Here is a 19219-nt window from a genome sequence, read left to right on the forward strand (position 1 = left end):
ACCCGTGGAAGTGCCGTGGCTCTGGCCTGTCGCAAAATGTCGGCAGAGCCGGACACCCACGCAGCACCGGAGACACCCGCAGCACCGGCCAGCAACAACCAGGCACCCAGAGACACCCAGCAGCAGCACAAGATCCCCTCAGCAGCACACCGCACATCGGAGCCCCCTCATCCCTGCTTGTGGCCTGCAGCATCACCCCACTCCTGCCTCCTCCAGCAGCGACCCTGGGACCCCACTTCACCACAGCCACCACCCTCAGTAAGCAATAAGGTGTAAGGATTATAAGAAGCACCACCATTTTATTAAACAATATTTTTTTTCTTATTTTTCTCCTCAAAATTTGGGCACCATCTCATAATCTGGAGTGTCTTATAATCCGAAAAAACGGTGTTTTTTTTAGTCACCCATGACAGCACCTCGAGAGAGGATCAGCCCTTCAAGGAAAGGAAACTTTCAAGATAAAAAATCCTCTCTCCGCATCATTTGGTTTCCTCTCCTTGATGGGGAACCCTCAGTAAAAAGATAAAGGTGAAGAGAAGAAAATTTCTAGCCCTGAGTCGGCCGGGTCTGGCAGGACACTGTCTTTGCTGTGGCCGGCTCCAGAGGGAGCTGGATACACAGCGCAATTCCCCACAGTGGTGTGTCTGTAAGCGGGGCACCAGCATGGCCCTTGCTTGGTACAGCATGGCCCTTGCTTGGTACCCATCAGCCACGCACCCCTGGGTATAGCGTAGGATGTGCGCCCGGGGAAAAAAGGAAGTACTCCCAGACCTAGACTGCACGGCATCGGATGAGGCAGGAGGAGCCAGGAGGTCTCATCTGCTCACCTCCCTGAGCATAAATGAATGGAGCATCAGCATTGGCTTAAGCGCGGAAGGGAATGGCACCTGGAAGTCGCATCGGATGATGTGGGCAGATACCAGAAACGGGTTGTGCGTTCGGGGCTAGCAAGGAGGACCGCCGGCAAGCAGAGTGTGGATTTCAGCATGGAAGCACAGCAGCTGCAGGAGCATCCTTTACCACAGCAGAAATCTGATAAGATAGACGCCTGTCTCAACCCCACAGGAAGAAGGCACCCAAGCAGCCACATGCAGGTTAAAGGGGCAGTGGCCTTGGAGATTGTTCAGGCAGTGTGTGAGGCACTGCCAGAATCCAGCAGCCGTTGCAGCTTTAGTAGGGTTACGGAATCCGCAGTTTCCATTGGAGACATTTTGGATGTGGTCCAACCTCCTAATCGGTACTGTTAAAAGGTTCCAATTGATTAGTGATCTTCGAGCAGGTTCATGGACCCCCCCCTTTTTTTTTTTTTCTTCTCTTGCACTGTCTCTCTACTTTTTTTTTTTGGGGGGGGAGAGATAGGAGGTTTCTAGGAAATTTACGGGGAAAACAAATTACAGGGAGTTCCCCCTCTGTGGGCAGGGGCTCGCTAGACCTTGGTCAAAAAAACGATGTCAATAGAGCAGACTATTTCAGAAGATTGCCCTAATTTTGCTTTCAGACTAAGGTTTCTAATTAGGATGGAAGTACAAAAAGTCCGTAAAATCACTGTCCCACTCAGAAGATAGGAGCCCTAAGGGAAGTAAGAGGTCCAAAATATTCCCCCGTCATCAGATAATTCTTCAGTGTCAGAGGTAGAGGGCCTGTATGAATTAGGTCTAAGTTCCACCTCATCTGACACAGATGGTCGACATTGTTTTCCCATAAGGTCTACAATGGGTCTCGAAGACCAAGAATCCAAGAAGTCTATTCAGGACATCATGTTTGGGGGCCTCTCACAAAGGAAACGCAGGACCTTCCCTGTGAATGAGAAGGTGTAGTACCTCATTAGAAGGGAATGGGAAAAACTGGAGAGAAGGGGACCGTTTTCAGCCCTAAGACCAGCAATTGCGGCAACCTGCACAGCCAGATCTTTAAGGGTCTGGTTAGATAACCTTGAGGAACAACTGGAGCAGAAGGTGCCAAGGCAAACCACTCTAGCCTCAGCCCCAACCATTAAAGGGGATGCAGCAGTCCTGGCTGACGCATCAGTGGACTCTGCTAAATTGGCAGCTAGATCAGCTGTACTGTCCAATGCAGGTCGTAGGGCAGTCTGTTTAAACTGTTGGCCCCTGTGAGGGCAAATTCCTTTTCCGGCCTGCCCTGGATGAGATACAGGAAAGTGATGGGGACAACAAGATAGGTTTCCAAAGAGCCCCCTTTCCATCATTTTGACTGTCCTTTCGGAAGGGACGGTTCAACTGCAAGAAGTCATCCAGCGATGGTGATAAGTTAGAAGGCCGATCGAGGAGGCAGGAAGTTCTTCTTCGGGGGTCCCTCTTGAGAAACTAAAAAGCCCTCTCAATGACTCTCTGAAATTCCATACCATCCCATGGGCAAGATATATCGATACCCCTCCTCAGCTATCCCCACAGAAACAACTTGCGCTAGAGAACAAGATCCTAGCTCTACGGGAGAGTCAAGCATTGAAAGAAGTTCCACCAGGAGAAATAAAAAAGGGGTTCTATTAACCCTTATTCCTGATAATAAAAAAAACGGATGCGTCATTAAGAACGATAATAAATCTGAAGGCCTTAAACACATTCCTGGTCATTCCTTTGTTCAAGATGGATTCAGGAAAGCGGCAGTTAATGTTCTCTTCCTGGGCTGTTATATGGCAGTCCTGGGCCTCAAAGATACCTACTATCATGTACCAATACACGCACAATATCAGAGATTCCTCATAGTAGCAGTGCAGATACAAGGAGTGGTCAGGCACTTCCAATACAGGGCTCTCCCCTTTGGACTAGCGATAGCCCCTCGGATCTTTACAAAAATAATATCAGAGGTAACATATCACCTCATCTCTGGAAAAAGGACATACTCGTGGTGCCATATCTGGATGGTTTCCTAATCATGGGGGACTCGATCCTTCAGTGTCAGAGACAAGTCAGGGAGAAGAGCAGCACATTGGAAAACTTAGGATGGTGCTTAAATCTCAACAAATCCATTCTACAGCCATTAACATCACACGTCTTCCTGGGCCTTGTAATAGACTTGGAGAAATGGGAATGCTGTATCCTGGAGGAGAAAGAAAAGATCATAAGCTGCATCTCATCAGCAGTGGTAAATCAAGTAATGTCCCTCAGAAAAGCGATGTCTCTGCTGGGATCTCTGACCGCCTGTATCCCAGCGGTCAAATGGGCCCAGTTCCATTCGCGGGAATCAGTCGTGTGTCCTGGAAAACGAAGTAGCCTTGCAGGGATGATGGGAGGGCAAGCTGGCTCTTCCTGGGTCAGTCGTCCACTCTCTCCTGTGGTGGCTAGGAATATATTCAGCACCAAGGGGGTACCCTGGGTAAACTGTGTCTAAGATGGTTACTCCGGATGTCAGCCCCAGGGGATAGGGAGCCCACCTAGATGACTATTTGGTGCAAGGAAATTGGTCGGAGGAAGAGAGGTTAGCCTCCTCAAACAACTGGGAGCTCCTGGCAGTATAGCGGGTACTGCTACCTTTTCTGCGGGGTCACCATGTGAGTGTGCTCTCTGACAAACGCGTTACAGTAGCCTACTTAAGCCTCCAAGGGGGTACTCTCTCTCGTCCACTAATGTTAATTGCGAACCAGATATTAATAGCAGAAATGTACTAAGTCTCATCGGCCCTGAATAACAAAGGAAAAGAAAATTGCAAGGCAGACTTCCTGAGCCGCAGGCAGCTAGGACAGGAAGAGTGGTCTCTAAAGAAACCAGTGATCAATCAGATTGTGGACATGTGGGATCTCCTACTGGTAGATCTTTTGCTTCCAGGGAGAACAGGAAGATCCAGACATTCTGCTCTCTAAACCCAAGAGAAAACTCTCACACAGTGGGTGCCTTCAGAATGCAATGGACCCGCGGGCTACTCTATGCGTTTCCCCCGGTGTCTCATCCATCAGTCCTAAAAAAGATCAGGGAAGACAAAGCAAGGGTTATCCTCATAGCTCCCTTTTGGCGAAAGAGACCATTGTTCTTTTGGCTGAGAGCGATGTCAGTCATGGATCTGTGGGTTCTCCCAGAAGACTCGAATCTTCCATCCCAAAAACCTTTTCTTCATCCCCAAGTTTCAAGGTTGCATTTAACAGCCTGGAACTTGATAGGTCAATTCTAGAGAAACATGGGTGTTATGAGCTCATTTTCTGCTCCACCAGCTGGGAATTTCTCCTTCCGTTCTCCCTCTGGTAGTGACAGGAGGTAGTGAGGTTAGTTTAATTGGTAATGGTCTGCCACCTGACGAGGAGGATAGTGATTGGATTTCTGGAGTATCAGACTGGATATAAGACAGCCAACGCCCTATCCTGTTGCTGGTGATTCAGTCTGTTTCTCAGGTCTTGGACTTCAGCTCTGCTCCAGTCATCTCAAGTTAAGTTTGTTTTTTGTGCAAATGTTCACACTTGCTCTTGTTGGTCAACTCAGTTTTTGTGTGGTCAGCCAGCCCGGCTGGGCTGTGCTGAATTTCCAGTCTTATTTATCTGTATTTGCCAATTTGCCTTTTTGTCCTTTATTATATTGGCCTCTTTTTGCTCTGTCTTAGAATATTCCAGAGTTCTGATCTAGTGGGAGAAGTCTAGTGACTTCAGAATTAATTTTGTTATCAGAACCGTTGGACATTATTTTTGGTAGGGTTTTTTGGCAGATTGCAGACAGTATCTTTCCTTTCCTGTCCTTTCAAGTTAGTTTGGCCCCATCGTTTGCTCAGCCTATTTTTCTGCCTTTGTTTGTGTTTTCATCTTGCTTCACCGTCAATACATGTGGGGGGCTGTCTTTCCTTTGGGGTCTGCTCTGGGGAGTTAGTTTTCCTCTTTTCTTACTTTAGGTTTATTTAGCTCTCCGGTTGTGACGAGGCGTCCAGGACCACCGTAGGCACGCTCCACGACTGCTTCTAGTTGTGTGTTAAGATCAGGGCTCTGCAGTCTGCATAGCTACCAACCTCTCTGGTTTTCTGAGACTTAGCGTGTGTCGCTTTTTTCCTCCTCGGTGACCCATTCATAACAAAGGGGTTTTCCTCTAGATTAGTTTCTACCCTACTTAATAGTAGACAGGCAGTAATTACAAGAATCTATGGGAGAACCTGGAGGAAGTTCTTGTCTCCTCTACGTGGATGGATCCAGATGGGGAGTTACCTTTAACATCTATCCTGGAGCTCCTTCAGAAAGAGCTAGAGCTCAGTCATGAGGTTAGTGAAGGTTCAGGTCTCAGCCCTAGGGGCACTGTACAGTTGTGACCTAGCAGATAATAAGTGGGTCGCTAGGTTTATCATGGAATGTAGCAGGCCTAGATAAATCCCTTCTTGTAGCCCCTCTCCTTGGGACTTAACGTCATTGACAGAAAGCCCCTTTTAAACCTTTGAATTCTGCCTCAGACAAGATAGTCTTGTTAAAAACATTCCTTCTAGTAACCCTAATATCGGCCCTTAGAGTGACATCTAGGCTTTGTCAGCAGATCCCCCCCCGTTTGAGGTTAGACCTAAAGTAGTTTCAAATTTCCATAGGTCACAGGAAATTATATTACCACCATTCTGTTCTAACCCTAAGGCTGTGTTCACACGTAGCATTTTTTTTGCGGATTTGCCCAAAAATCCGCTCAAAAAACACTTGAAATAAGCTTCCCATTCATTTCTATGCATTTTCCACTTTTTGTGCATATTGATGCGTTTTTTTACTGCGAAAAAAACGCTTTGCGGTAAAGACCGCAGCATCCTCATTAATTTTGCAGAAAATTCCGTGTTTCTAGCTATTTTCTATGGGTCTGGAAATGCACGGAAAAAAACGCATAAAAACGCACGTTTTTTGCACCAAAAATGCGCAGAAAATGCGCAGAAAAAAATGCGAGTTTTCTGGGAAGGAAGTCCGGTTTTTATGCAGAAATTTCTGCATACGTGTGCACATAGTCTTAAGAAGAAAAATTACATACCTTAGATGTCAGCTGCAGTATTTAGCAGTCACAGAACCATGGAAACAAAGGGCCCTTTTTGTATAATTCTAGGGGTCTAGAAAGGGTCTTAAGGTGTCCAAGAGGACCTTAATAAGATGGCTCAGAGGCTATTAAGTTAGCGTATGTCAGTGCAACGACATTAATTCCACAGCACTTTACATGCATTATAATCACTGTCCCCATTGGGGCCCACAATCTAGAATCCCTATCAGTATGTCTTTGGAATGTGGGAGGAAAGCAGAGAACCTGGAGGAAACCCACTCAAACACAGGGAGAACACACAAACTCCTTGTAGATGTAGTCTTTGGTGGGATTTGAAACTAGGACCCCAGCGCTGCAAGGCTGCAGTGCTAACCACTGAGCCACCGTGCTTCCCTCGGTTCTACAGGTGGTGGTCCCTGCCTAAGATATGAGTAATTCTCTCATGGTGCCGTTATGGGTGACTGAAAAACACGTATATTACTTACCGGTAATGTATTTTATCATTACCCATGATGGCACCCTTACATTCCCTCCCTTTTACAGAATTAATCACTTACTGATCGGTGATTCATATATAATATATACATATATATAATTACACTAACTTGGAAGTTCCTCTTGTGCTCTGTAAGCCAATTGATGGGGAGAGGAGCCGCCTTTTTATCTTGAAGGTTTCCTGTCCTTGAAGGGTGGATCCCCTCTCTCTTGGTGCCTTCATGGGTTACAAAAAAACACATTACCGGTAAGTAATATACAGGTTTTCGTATAATACCCTTCCTTTGAAATGGTTGTAAAGAATATTAATACACAATTCCACATATTGGGCACAAACATAAGGATGATACTGTTTACAAGATCTTAACTGCAACATGAGCCAAACTTGTATATTGCCTTCAAAGCCAATAGCGATAGTGTGCCAATATTCATGTTATGACGCAGATATAATAAATGTTTTTTTCTTACCACGTCAGCTTGAATGATTTTCTCTATAAAGCAGGATATGAGCAAATACAATACTGTGTGTAGTAACACAAAAGCTGAACTGCAGCAGACCTTAGCCTGCACATTTGTTTAATTGTGCCTCAATGCCAGTATTGCTTTCTACAGTTTAAAAAAAAAAAGTAACCAAAATATCCAATTACAGATGGGAAAACATTAAGTGAATTTCCAGTGGAAGTAACAGAATACCATTTAATTTAATATCCCGGGTTATGGTAAAGATAGATGCTACTTTTTATTTTAAATTTGTTTGATCAAATCCAGTTATAAATGTATAATGTCTTGTTTCCTTTATAGAAATTGATTTATAAACAGTGTTCAGAGAAATTGTAAGCTTTCTCTAGTGGTGGTTGAAGGCAGCCAGAATGTTATCATTCTATGGGAATCTGTCAGCAGGCTTTTGCAACCTCATCTGAAAGCTGCCTGATGTAGGCAAAGAGACCAACGATGTATCACTTAGGCTGCTTTTACATATCAGTTTTTTGGCATCAGTCACAATCCGTCGGATCGATGGATTGACGGATCCGTCGCAGATTGTGAAAAACTGATGCGACGGATCCGGTTTTTTGCCAGTTCCGTCAAAAAGGGATCCGTCGCATCTGTTTTTTCATCGTTTCTTCCGTTTTTTGACGGATCCGTTTTTAAAACCGCCCACAGACGAACAGATCTATAGATAGATGGATAGATATTGGATAGATAGAATACATAGATATATCCATGGTCACTTAACACAGTTCTCACAGTCCTGACCCGGCTCGCACCTAGGGTCCTCCTAATCGTCTTCCCCCCTCCCTCCTTTGACAAGATCACGGGTCCACTAGCATATTTGTACGCTGCGCTTAACGGTGGCTAGTCCAGGGTTAAAATTGGGTAAAGTTCTGGGTTAAAACAGTTTAGTCTTTGCAGCAGCTGCACACACAGTTTGACAACCAACCCTTGTAGGGTTTCAGCTCCGTAATCCAGCAGGGGGTGCGCAACCATGCGCAAATAAATTTGGAGGACGGGGGAAACAAAGCACAGTTCCTTATCCGTGACCATGATAGCCACTCCTGACACCTCAGTCCTGGTGTTGTACTGGGCTCCTTGCCCTTACGATCCGCGGAACAGTCTCTTCATATTTTCCTTAGGTGCAAAAGGGGCAATACACTTTTTTTTTTTTAAAGGGGCCGCGTCAGTCAATACATGGCCACTGATTGGTGTAATGGACCGCATGCAGACCATGCACTACAATATACATATAGGACAAAGATTCGCTGGAGGAGGAGTCTCCACTGTTTCTTCTGCTCTGCACCTCCTCCAGCGGTGGCCCCATGGCTCCCAGAGCCGCCTGCTCCGGTAACCCAGCTGCAGCTGCCACATTCAGTCCAGGCGCCGCTTCCTCCTACTTAGCTGCAGGATCTGCGGCCGCAGCAATTGACTGTTCACCATATTGAGCTTCCTGTTGTGGATCCTCCTCCCAATTGGAAGCCATCCTCACGGCCACCCCAGAAGGCCCTTGGGGCCCTTGCTTCTTGACAAAAACAACAAGGTCCTTCAACTGCAGAGGACCTTTAAATGTAAGGGACTCGGCATTGGCGTAGACATTCTCTCCAGTATCGGTCTCCTGGATGAAGCCGTAGACCCTCATCAAATCAAGATATCGGACCACACTGCTGGTCATCTATCCAGGCAGAGCTGCCCCTCAAGGAGGGCTGCAGTTCCTTGACAATGCAGTGCTCTCGCAGCTTCTTCAGAATCGCACTCCAGATCCATCGAGTCTCTCCAGCAGTGGACACCCGGGGCTCCTCAATGCACATGCCGCTGGTGCCAGACAGAACAGGCAAAAGCCGAGGAGATACAGATGTCGCCAACACCGGGGACAACGGTGGAGTCGGGAGTTGAGACATGGCCGGAGAGGACGGCGGGGCCACAGGAGGTGAAGGAGCAGAGGCTAAGGTGACAGGACAGCCGGGAGGGAATTCTCTACTCACTGCCGCTGCATCTGGAGACAGTGGTCTGGCACGGTGGCCGGTGCTGGTGATTGCAGCCACAACAATCCCCCTCAGGGCAGCCTCCAGAGTCTTCCGAACTCCTTCCGGTTCCGGTCTGGATGCCGCCAATCTCACGAGCTCCTCGTTCTCCATCGGCTACTTGTCCTGCTGCCAAAAAGGGTGCCACTCCTACGGCTCCTCCGACCACCAGGCCTCGAAGCACAGGCCCGTTTCCGCCCAGGCCACAGATTGCCTCCAGTCCTGGCAGCCGATGCCACCACAGAAAGACATGCTTCGTCTCTGCATTCTGTCAGGTAATGGTGTCTCTCCTTCTGAGTTCCACCCATTCATGGGTGGGGTCACTTTCTGCTGCTTCACCCATTTCTTCTGATCAGGTTGGGAAGGCGGCAGCTTCTTCTTTGCCTGCACCCATTTAAGGCAGGCATTCTTCGCAGTGGGGTGCGGCCTTTCCATTGGCGCTAAATCTCTTCCATGATCCCCTCCTTCATTTTCACGCCACTGACCACTATCTCCGTGTCAGTGTTTGACAACATTGTCATGTCCTCACTAAATGAACCGGGATTCATGTAGCTTAACAAGCAGATAAACCTCTATACCGGGGTCCAATAAGGGAGACTGTAGTTGAATCTGTGCTTTATTGAACATAGGGTATATTGATATGGTGAAACTAGAAACAGAAACATACATATACAATCAGTACTGGGTTCATAGGAATACATATACATAACTACACTACTAGCTGACAGGGGGAAGCTAACTAAGCAGAGTAGTATGAGATAGAATTAGATATAGTAAGCGTGACCACCTACCAGCGATGCGGACGCAAGGGGAGTAGAGGAAATAAGATGTTCACAAAATGAAGGCTTGGTATAAAATGGAGAACTGGAGGGAAAAATGGGGGCTGGACTTAACCATGATGCTTTGTAACTTACCAGGGTGCTTTGCAAACCTTCCCAAAATGCATTGTGGATTGGAGGGAAAGTTGTTGTGAGTTCATTTTTCCCTTCACCATTGAGGTCTGATGAACTCACTCCTCTGGTGAAGGAAGGTAGTGAGACTGATTACCAAACACCTGGGCAGCTAGATGATAACTAGGTGGCTGGAATTGAGGACTGGATATAAGGCTGCCGATGCCCTTCTTGCTGGCTGGTGATTTTCCTGCTGGATTCTTGGAGAACAGTCTGATTCCTGCGTCTCAAAGCTAAGTTTTTCTGCTCTGCTTTGTACTCTTCAGTTTTGTTTTTGTTTTGCCCTGTTTTTTGGGAGTTCTGCCATCCCCGGCCGGGGGTGAGCTGAATTCCATTTTTGTCTCTGATCTGTTGATCTTTTGCTCTGTCTTCAGAATATACCTGAGTGCTGATATAGGCTTTTGAAGCCTAGCGACTTCAGGGCCTGTTTTTCCTATCAGTCGGTTGGCTCATTTTGATAGGGTTTTTGCGGATGGCAGACAGCAGCTTTCCTATCCTGTCCTATGTAGTTAGCTTGGGCCCCATCATTTGCTCAACCTATCTTTCTATCTGTGTTAGTGTTTTCGTCTTGCTTCACCGTCATTATATGTTGGGGGCTGCTTATTGCTTTGGGATCTCCTCTGGGGCAGTTTAGTTTTTCCCCTTTCTGTCTTTAGGCTATGTAGCGCTCCGGCTGTGATCGAGGGGTCTAGGGCACCGTAGGAACCCCCCACGGCTACTGCTAGTTGTTGTGGATAGGTTCAGGGGTCTGCAATCCGATAGCTGCCAACCTCTCTGTTTTTTCTGGACTTAGCTGGTATTTTGTTTTTTCCTCCTTCGGTGACTCATCATAACAGAATCACCAGCCATACCGCAGATCCTAGGGTACTCAATAGCAGGAGAGAATTGTAAAAAAGAAAAAGGGAAAAAAAAAAAAGTGTCAGAATTTTTTTTTTTTTTTTGTGTGCATATTTTTTCCTCTATATCTCTGAGGCCGTAGGGGGAATTTTTCTCTCAATGGAGATGAAGCAATTGTCTGATCATGTGGAGCAGCTCGCTGCTGAAGTGCGGGGAATTTCCGCCTATCTTGCTCATTCACATGCTGCTGAACCAAAGATTCCTACTCCTGATGTGTTTTTTGGGGATCGGTCTAAATTCTTGAATTTCAAGAATAATTGTAAATTATTTTTTGCCTTGAAGCCTAACTCGTCGGGGAACTCCGCGCAGCAGGTTAAAATTGTCATCTCTTTGCTGCGCGGCGATCCCCAGGATTGGGCGTTTTCTTTGAAAACTGATGATCCTATTCTGAATAATGTGAACGCATTTTTTCAAGCCTTGGGGTTGTCGTATGATGAACCTAATGCTATTGATCAGGCTGAAAATACCCTGTTGGCATTAAGCCAGGGTCGGGATTCGGCAGAGTTGTACTGTCAAAAATTCTGAAAGTGGGCGGTCCTTACTACCTGGAATGATGGTGCCTTGGCAGCCCTCTTTCGGAAGGGTTTGTCAGAAACTGTAAAAGATACTATGGTGGGATTTCCTGTTCCCTCTGGTCTTGACGATTCTATGTCATTAGCCATTCAGGTGGATCGGCGTTTACGTGAACGCAAAACTACAAGAGAGATGTTGCCACCTGTTGAACAAATGTCTGAACCTATGCAGTGTGATAGAGTTTTGTCTAGGGTGCAACGTCAGGAGTTCAGAAGGCGTAATAAGCTGTGTTTTTTTTGTGGAGATGCCTCGCATATTATTTCTGTCTGCCCTAAACGAGAGAAACGTTGTGCACACACGTTTTCTGTGGGTGGTGTTCAACCTAAGTTTCTTCTGGCAGTTACTCTGATCTGCTCCCTGTCCACATTTTCCGCCAAGGCTTTTGTGGATTCAGGAGCAGCTCTGAACCTGATGGACTTGGATTTTGCTAAACGTTGTGGATTTCCTATGACACCTCAGCGGACGCCGATCCCTTTGAGGGGTATTGATGCTACTCCTTTGGCGAAGAATAAACCTCAAATTTTGGACCCAGGTGGTAATGCGGGTCGCCCCAGACCATCAAGAAAATTGCAGATTTTTGGTGTTGCATAATTTGCACGATACCATTGTTCTGGGGTTTCCCTGGTTGCAAATCCATAATCCAGTTCTGGATTGGAAATCTTTGTCTGTGGTGAGTTGGGGTTGTTGGTGTGCCCTTAGTGATGCTCCTGTTTTCTCCACCTCTCCCCAGTCGCATGATGTTCCTGACTATTTGGCTGACTTTTATGATGTATTTAGTGAGAATGAGTCTGCGTCTTTGCCTCCTCATAGGAGTTATGACTGTGCAATTGAGCTGAACCCGGGGTGTAAATTCCCCAAGGGTCAGCTTTTCAATTTATATGTACCCGAGCACGAGGCTATGCGATAAAATATTAAGGAGGCATTGGAGAAGGGTCATATTAGACCATCCTCTTCACCCTTAGGTGCTGGGTTTTTTTTCGTTGCAAAAAAGGATGGTTCATTAAGGCCTTGTATTGACTATCGTGCCCACAACAAAATTACTGTTAAATATCAGTATCCGTTACCCCTGATTTCTGATCTATTCTCCAGAGTTAAAGGTGCTTGCTGGTTTACCAAGCTTGACCTCAGGGGGGCGTATAATCTTATTCGCATTAAGCATGGGGATGAATGGAAGACGGCGTTTAATACTCCGGAGGGACATTTTGAGTACCTGGTGATGCCTTTTGGGCTCACTAATGCCCCTTCTGTCTTCCAGTGCTTCATGAATGATATATTCCGAGACTTTGTGGATAAATTTTGGATTATCTATCTGGATGATATTTTGATCTTCTCCAAGAATTGGGACACTCATGTGGAACATGTTCGGACTGTGTTCCGGATTTTGAGGGAGAATTCCCTGTATGTCAAGGGATCGAAATGCCTTTTTGGGGCACAGAGGGTTTCATTTTTGGGATTTATTTTGTCTCCGTCGACTATTGAAATGGACCCGGCCAAGGTACAGGCCATTTATGATTGGGTTCAGCCCACTTCTTTGAAGGCGCTCCAGAAGTTTTTGGGTTTTGCTAATTTTTATCGGAAATTTATAGCTAATTTTTCTGGTATTGCCAAGCCATTGACGGATTTGACTAGGAAGGGTGCTGATGTGCTGAATTGGTCTCCGGAGGCTGTTTCTTCCTTTCAGGAGCTGAAGCGAAGATTCACTTCTGCTCCGGTTTTGCGGCAACCTGATGTCTCACTCCCGTTTCAGGTGGAGGTGGACGCTTCTGAGATTGGTGCAGGAGCGGTGTTGTCCCAAAAAGATCCTGTGACATCTAAAATGAATCCTTGTGCTTTCTTTTCCCGAAAGATCTCCCCATCTGAACGTAACTATGATGTGGGGAATCGGGAACTGTTGGCCATGAAATGGGCATTTGAGGAGTGGAGACATTGGTTGGAGGGAGCCAAACACCAAGTCATGGTCCTTACTGACCACAAGAATTTGATTTACCTGGAGTTGGCCAAGCGCTTGAATCCTAGACAGGCTAGGTGGGCCTTGTTTTTCACACGTTTTGATTTTGTGGTCTCTTTTCTTCCGGGCACTAAGAATGTCAAGGCAGATGCCCTCTTTAGGAGTTTCCTTGCTGATTCTCCTGTTGTGACTAAGCCTGCTACCATCTTAGGCGAGGGGGTAGTTCTTTCTGTCATCTCGCCCGATTTGAGACGTGCTCTGGAAGAGTTTCAGGAGGACAAACCTGAGCGTTGTCCCAGTGGAAAGATGTATGTTCCTGACCAGTGGAGGAAGAGAGTGATGTCTGAAGTTCATTGCTCTGCATTGGCTGGTCATCCAGGTATTTTTGGTACTAGAGATCTGGTGAGTCGGTCTTTTTGGTGGCCCGCCTTGTCTCGTGATGTCAGGAATTTTGTGCAGTCCTGTGGGACTTGCTCCCGGTCTAAACCTTGTTCTCGCTCTAGTGGCTTGTTGATGCCTTTGCCGGTGCCCAGGAGGCCATGGACCCATATTTCAATGGATTTTTTCTCTGATATGCCTGTCTCTCAGAGAATGACTGTTATTTGGGTGATTTGTGATAGATTCTCTAAGATGGTCCATCTTGTACCACTCCCTAAGTTGCCATCTTCCTCTGAGTTGGTGCCCTTGTTTTTGCAACAGGTGGTTCGCTTGCACGGGATTCCTGAGAACATTGTATCTGACAGAGGAGTTCAGTTTGTGTCTAGATTTTGGAGGACTTTCTGTTCCAAGCTGGGAATTCAGTTGTCCTTCTCCTCTGTGTTTCACCCTCAGACCAATGAGCAGACGGAGAGAACAAACCAGACTTTGGAGTCGTATTTGAGATGTTTTATTTCTGCCGATCAGGATGATTGGGTTTCATTTTGGCCCTTGGCCGAATTTGCTTTAAATAATAGAGCTAGTTCTGCCACTTTGATGTCACCTTTTTTTTGTAACTTTAGTTTTCACCCTCAATTTTCTTCAGGGCAGGTGGTGCCTTCTGCCTGCCCAGGTGTTGACACTGTGGTGGAGAGAATGCACCAGATCTGGGACCAAGTAGTGGATAAGTTGTCTCTCTCCCAGGAAAAGGCCCAGCGGTTTTCCAACCGGCGTAGGACTGTTGGTCCCCAGTTTAAGGTGGGTGATATGGTTTGGTTGTCATCAAAAAATATCGCTATGAAGGTGGCTTCTCCTAAGTTTAAGCCTAGATTTATTGGACCTTACAAGATTTTGGAGATTATTATTTAAAATTCATAATGTGTTTCATAAGTCCTTGTTGAAGAGGTTTGTTGAACCAGTAGTTCCTGTGGTGGCACCTCCTGACCCTATATTGGTTGAAGGTAACATGGAATATGAGGTAGAGAAGATACTGGATTCCCGTCTGGCTAGACCAGTATTTGGTTAAGTGGAAGGGTTATGGTCAGGAGGATAATTCCTGGGTCTCTGCCTCTGATATTCATCCCGAAAGATTGGTGCGTGCCTTTCATCGGGCTCACCCGGATCGCCCTGGTGGCATGGATGAGGGTTCGGTGACCCCTCCTCAAGGGGGAGGTACTGTTGTGAGTTCATTTTTCCCTTCACCATTGAGGTCTGATGAACTCCCTCCTCTGGTGAAGGAAGGCTCATTTTGATAGGGTTTTTGCGGATGGCAGACAGCAGCTTTCCTATCCTGTCCTATGTAGTTAGCTTGGGCCCCATCATTTGCTCAACCTATCTTTCTATCTGTGTTAGTGTTTTCATTTTGCTTCACCGTCATTATATGTTGGGGGCTGCCTATTGCTTTGGGGTCTGCTCTGGGGCAGTTTAGTTTTTCCCCTTTCTGTCTTTAGGCTATGTAGCTCTCCGGCTGTGATCGAGGGGTCTAGGGCACCGTAGGAACCCCCCACGGCTACTGCTAGTTGTTGTGGATAGGCTCAGGGGTCTGCAATCCGATAGCTGCCAACATCTCTGGTTTTTCTGGACTTAGCTGGTATTTTGTTTTTTCCTCCTTCGGTGACTCATGATAACAGAAAGTGAAACGAAAGTAAGATAGAATAACATTGCAGTTATTACTTTGGCCACTAGATGGAGCCAAAATCACTAAACATTAAAACATTAAAATCTATGGAAAAACTGAGCATTATAGATATTCTCAAATCACTATGTATATACATAAACAAGTAGACAGTCAAGGATCATGAATTATGTCGGAGACAGAATAGACATCTTAAAGTCACTGTCAGTCGCCATCTTTAGCTCCTTCACGGCGGTCAACAAACTGCAAATCTTGGGAATCTTCTTTTCCAGTATTGTGGTAACAGGTCTTGCTGGGGTCAATCTTGCTGACTATGCCAAATGTAACAAGGTGGCATAGGGTGGTAGTCATGACCGAGCCTCTTAAAGCAACAGTCCAGAAGCACCCCAGCTCCTTGCACATGAAAAAGACAGGTGTGGTCCCAATCATACAGCACAGTCAGTTACCTTCTTTCCATGCTCACTGCAGCCACTGAGGGTGAAGATCCAGGAAGAAAATGATAGGCACAGTTCTGCTCCAACAGAGAAAAGTTTACTGTACATGAACTAATGCTTTCTGCCCTGTCCCTGCAGCTGCTTGAGGCCAGTCAGTATCAGTTGTCCCACGGTCCCGGAGTCCATATACACTGTCCAACAGACTAAGGCAGAGGTCTGCTGCAGCTTTGTCTCGTTGTCTGGGGCACCTTCTGCTCTTATCTGTAGGAGCGTTCTGCCACGGGCAAGCCTGCCCGGGCACTGACTGGGAGACATAAACTTCCTGTTCCTTTGAGGCTGCTGACCCAGCCCACCAAATTAATTCTTGCTGTCCCTAATGTTAACATGTTCATTACAACACAGTATATACAATACAAGGGCATAGGCTAAAAGAATATCACACATTAAACATAGTGTTAATAAAACAGTAAAACATAGGCAAACCTTCAGGGAACTGCACGGGGTACTCATGCCCAGCATCTAGGAGAGAGGGAGCACTGAGGGTCCCTGCCACCTCCTTACACCTGCGTCACTTCGTGTCTGTGTCAGAACCCACAACGTACCCTCCTCATCTTCCTATTCCTCCACATCCTCTGCTGAGCTACTCAGCTGCATACCTCTGGGTTCACATCAAGTGAGATCTACAACCTCATCATCATCATTTGTTCACACACTCCTCACCCTGAGTCACTCTCCTCATCTTCCTGCCCTGACACCACAGTACAGTCCGTGTCTGCCTCTGATATCTGAGTCTCATCAAGATCACCTCCACCCTTAGTGGTTAACGTCTGGTAACGATGGTCTTGATTCTGCACGGACCCTACTTCGTCCGGCCCCGAATTCAACATGAGAAATTTTGGACATTGGTGCAGATGCTTTCCTCTCCTGGATTCTGCGATTCTTCGTAGCAGATTTCTGATGTCCATGGAATACAATGTGTGAACAGCTCTTCAGAATGGTCCATGTGAGATTCTCCACAGTCAGTTGGGCGTTTGGAAATATTTGACGTGGGGAGAAACAAGGGTGATTGGGGTGCAACCTCTGAAGATTGTACTGTGTGTTTTTAAGGTGGAGGGAGAGGAGGAGAGACCACTTGATACAGTGCTGCTTGCCATCAACTGGAGCACATGCTTTTTCTGAGCCTCATCTACAAGGCGTACTGCTGTGTGTGCCAAAGAAAGGGAGTCGAGTAGCCCGCCAGTAACAGATGTTGTCAGTGGTTTTTGGCTAGGACGAGACTGTGTTTTTTTCATTTGACCTTTCATTCATATTTACTCCTAACCCACGTACTGTACATGTTGAACACCAAGCCTATTCCCCCTTCAACCGCTACCTCACTTTTTCCCCACTCGTGTTGTAAGTAAGTAGCCTTCTCCTCTTGTACCCTGCTGTTTCACAACCTTAGGCCCACAGCTGTCAGTCACCTGTCACTAAATGAGCAATCACTATTTATTTTCTGTGTGCCTGAACACTGAACAATTTTTAAGTGGAAATGAAGTCTTCTGATGTGCCACTGAAATAATTTTAGCACAAACTATTTGAAGTAGCTAATTGGGCCTTGTTTCTGCACTCCAAAATTAGGCCTAACGATTTTTACGTGAAAATCTGGACTTCAGGTTTAACATTGAATCACAGCTTGAGCACAAATAATTTGGAGTAGCAACTGGGGCTTCCGGAGACTGCAACACAGTATTTGCACAATCTATGTCGATGCTGGAAGATCGATTTCACACAGGACAGGATCCTATATTTCACTGACAAGTTCACTTTCAGCAGCACCAGCTCTAGCACAGGAGCGACCTCTGTGCACTGTGGCACTGAGCAAATGGGGCTGGAAAAACAAGATATCCGCTTTTTATTTGGCCAGGGACAAACCAATCACAGAAGTGCTTGTGTCATGACGTTGTGGATGGTTTCTGCGCCCTGGTTGGTTGCTGGAATTAACCCACAAAGTTAAGAGAAAAAAAAGTGTGCTACGCTCCTGTAATCTCTTCAGACTCTCCTTTAACTCTTCCACACCCACAACCCTTATCAAACATGTCCCCCCGTCCCTCCCTCTCATCATACAGTACCACTATCGTAGCCAAAGTAACACAAAAACATTAGTTGAAACGCAATGAATTATCGAACTGTGACTGACTTTTGCCGAATTTGAGTAAAAATGCTTGTGAAACCGAACACTAATCCGCATGTACTTCGTTTGTGCCCAATTTGAGATTGGCGAATGTTTTCCGAACATGTTCGCTCATCTGTAGTGCAGAGCATATTTTTTTTCTGTGCCAGAGTCTCAGAAATAAGAACACATTTCTAAGCCTGCACACTATGATATAAAGTCAAATAAAATGTAGCATCCATGGTTGAACCAGTTCTACATGTAGGAAGCAGCTAACAATATACAATTTTTCTTTTTTCAAGCAATAAAAGTAAAGTTACCATTCTTATATAATTAAACAAAAGGACACGAAAAAATGCAAAATCTGAGCCTAGCAGGAGAGCATTGTATTTTCAGAATAATGCTAAGAAAAAATGTAATATAACCAGCAAAGGAGTACTGCCTAAAAATAAACTGATCTACTTTAACAGCTTATTCTGCATAAAACAGGCACATGCGTTATAAGCAGCTGATGAAGAGAACGTCACATCTTCCTTCGCCCTTATGATATTTTGCAGACTAATATTCGGGGTACTAATATTCTAAGCTGTAGCAAAATTACACTTCTCTCTGCAGGAACTAATACACATGAAAAACCAACTTAACACACCATTAAGCTAACAGTTCTTCCTCTGTATCTAGCTGATAGTGTTTAGGCCGCAATTAACTGTCCTTGGAATTGTTTGCATCCAGTTGGTTGCACAGCTTCATATTTACAGTGAAACAGCTCTAGACCGCATTTTCCTAAAAATGTGGAAATTGGTTCTTTTACAATGGAAATAATTAAAGGGATTCTTCTATGGTTTCAAATCAAATATCTGTTGATTGTGCAAAACATTTTTTCAGTTAGAATACTTTAAACCCTAGTAACCAAGTTTAGGGGGCCATAAAAAATAATTGCACTTTTAGAAAACTTATGTCATAGAGACATGGCTGAAGTTTTCATCATGGGGGTCCAGATCAAAGTCATTTGTGTCTGCTCTAGAGGTTAATGTGAAAATTTCTGAGATTTCTATATGGAAATAGTGACAGAAAGTTAAAATAACGAAAGCATCAAACACTTTTGAAGTTAAAGTTTTTTTTCTTTACGCTACCTGGGCATGTCAGGACATGTGCAGACAACAGTTTTTCTTGGCTGGCAAGACCAACAAGGTTTTCAAGCAGCAATTATAACAGCAAGCACCACTGTTTTCCTGATGCTTCTTTTTCCTCAATTTCCTTTTTGGTATTTCCAGAAACTT

General features: G+C 45.6%; 1 long non-coding RNA gene across 2 annotated transcripts in view; it reads right to left on the reverse strand.

Moving 5' to 3' along the window:
- LOC141087816 (uncharacterized) overlaps window positions 1-19219 on the reverse strand; it is a 116441-nt gene that overhangs the window by 59499 nt on the left and 37723 nt on the right. For both annotated transcript variants that reach the window (XR_012231725.1, XR_012231724.1), the window contains exon 2: window positions 6533-6639. This is a non-coding gene — a long non-coding RNA (uncharacterized lncRNA). The remainder of the gene's footprint in view (window positions 1-6532; window positions 6640-19219) is intronic.

Source organism: Dendrobates tinctorius, unplaced genomic scaffold (assembly GCF_039654945.1).
Source record: "Dendrobates tinctorius isolate UK_male_01 unplaced genomic scaffold, ASM3965494v1 ptg000035l, whole genome shotgun sequence".
In the NCBI taxonomy this organism is placed as follows: Eukaryota; Metazoa; Chordata; class Amphibia; order Anura; family Dendrobatidae; genus Dendrobates; species Dendrobates tinctorius.